Source organism: Micromys minutus (assembly GCF_963924665.1).
Source record: "Micromys minutus genome assembly, chromosome: 6".
Classification (NCBI taxonomy): domain Eukaryota; kingdom Metazoa; phylum Chordata; class Mammalia; order Rodentia; family Muridae; genus Micromys; species Micromys minutus.
The window spans coordinates 17,424,466-17,427,056 of NC_137975.1; positions in this window are offsets into that span (position 1 = coordinate 17,424,466).

Here is a 2,591-nt window from a genome sequence, read left to right on the forward strand (position 1 = left end):
AAATGGGCATAACAACCATACTGACTAGAAAGGAAAGTCATCTGGCTTCTTAGCTTTGCATGACAACTTGAAACATCCTAGAGTCATTTAAGAAGGAGTCTCAACTGAAGTGTGCCCCCAAGTCAGACCGGCCTATGAGCATGTCTGTGAGGAACTGTCTTAATTATTAATTGATGCAAGATAGCCCAGCCCACTGTGGGGGTCACCATTCCTTAGGCAGATGATTCTATAAATCAGAGACATTAGCAAAGTATGAGCCTGTAAAGAGCACATTTCTCCATTATTTCTGCTTCAAGTTCCTAGTTAAGTTTCTGCCCTGACTACTTTTAATAATATAGTGTGAGCCATAAGATAAAAGGAACGCTTTCAAGCCCTAAGTTGTTTGGGTTCATGGAGTTTGTCACGGCAACAGAAAGGAAAGTAGAACACTGTCTTAGTTACTTTCCCCATTGCTGTGAAAAGAATACCCTGGCAAAAGGAAGAAAAGCTATATTTTTAGCTCATAGTTCGAGGTTTCAGTCTGTCCCTGGAGGGAAGTCACAGCAGCAGAAGCTTGAGGGATCTGGTCACACCATATCCACAGCAAAGGAGCAGAGAGTAGTGAATGTATGTGCTCAGCTCACTTTTTCTTATTTTATATCAACTCAAATCCTAGCTCAGGGAATGGTGCCACCCACAGTGAGAAGGTGTACCCACTTTGGTCAATCTTATCAAGACAACAGAGAGAGAGAGAGAGAGAGAGAGAGAGAGAGAGAGAGAGAGAGAAGAAGAAGGAGGAGGAGGAGGAGGAGGAAGAGGGACAGAGGGAGGGAGGGAGGGAGGGAGGGAGGGAGGGAGGGAGGGAGGGAGGGAAGAAGGGAGGGAGGGAGGGAGGGAGAGAATGAGAGAGAGAGAGAAAGAAGTCCAGAGACCTGGGATTTTATATCTGATCAAGTTGACAATTGAGATCAAACACCACAGATGCTTATTTAAAAAATAGATATCTGAAGACTCAGAAGGTGTTTAAAAGGCTATTTCATATATAGATAACTCTCTAAAACAATGCTAGTAAAAGCAGGATTTGAAAAAGGTTCCTGGTTATCGCTCAAGCAAGCAGCTGAGGTTCTCGTGAGAATGTGGCTCACTTGGTAGAGGGCTTGCCTAGCATGTCCAGTACCCTAGGTTCAATCCCCAGTGCTTTATAACATAAACGGACCACAGCAGAACATGATCGTAACCCCAGTACTTGAAAGGTGGAGGTAGGAAGATGAAACGTCAACATTATTCTTGATTGCATATCACGTTCTAGGCTAACCTGGGCTACATGAGACCCTATCTCAAATCAAAACAGAAGTGTCCATTACAATGTCACTTGTATTTAAGCATGATTAAGGACAATATATTCTTTTTGAAAGAATTTGTGAATACATTCCACTGTGAGTTTAGTCCTAAAGAACATTTCTCAAATTCTGTATAATCTGTTTTGTCCTGACAAGAAAAGTTGTGTAACTTTCCTTGCTTTTTGGTTTCGATATAGAAATCTTGGAGCCAATATCAATGAGAAAGTGTTAAATTAGCACGTCCTAGGTGCCTGGGAACATCTATTCCTGTTGTTTCCTTTAAAGGCTGAGCTTGGCTGTTAATTTTAATCCAGCTCTTACATTTCATTTCAAATCTCAGATAAGATCTCACACTCTTCCATAAGGAGAGACACTTAAAAATCAGGGACATATCAGGGACAGTGACAAAGCAAAAATCAGCCTTCACTCTCCATGAGGAAAACAAGTGTCTGCCCAGCAAGTCAGTTATCTGAGGAATCTTACAAGGTGTGTCTGTGTGTCTGTCTGTGTGTCTCTGTGTATGTTTCTGTGTTTAAGGGTGTATGTGTGTGTGTGTGTGTGTGTGTGTGTGTGTGTGTGTGTGCTCCTAAAAACCAGAGGATTCTCTCTGCTGTCATTCCTCAAGTGCCATCCTTCTTGCTCTTTGAGCCAGTGTAGCTGTCACTGGTCTAGAACTCATTTATTAGCTAGGCTGCCAAGCCAGAATGTTCACCAGTCTCTGCCTCTTCTGTCACACTTCAGCAGGAGCAGTCACCTCCCTGGCTCATCTTGATGATTGGAATGAGGAAGATGGAGGATGGGACTGTGCAAAGAGTTCTGGAAAAGCAAACAACTGAAAAGAGAACAAGTGCCCCGCCCCATACACACCTCCTGCACACACTGCCCTGCATCCAACCCCACCCCATACACACCTTCTGCATACACTGCCCTGCACCCAACCCCACCCCATACACACCTTCTGCATACACTGCCCTGCATCCAACCCCACCCCATATACACCTTCTGCATACACTGCCCTGCATCCAACCCCACCCCATATACACCTTCTGCATACACTGCCCTGCATCCAACCCCACCCCATACACACCTTCTGCATACACTGCCCTGCATCCAACCCCACCCCATGCACACCTTCTGCATACACTGCCCTGCATTCAACCCCACCCCATACACACCTTCTGCATACACTGCCCTGCATCCAACCCCACCCCATACACACCTTCTGCATACACTGCCCTGCATCCAACCCCACCCCATACACACCTTCTGCAT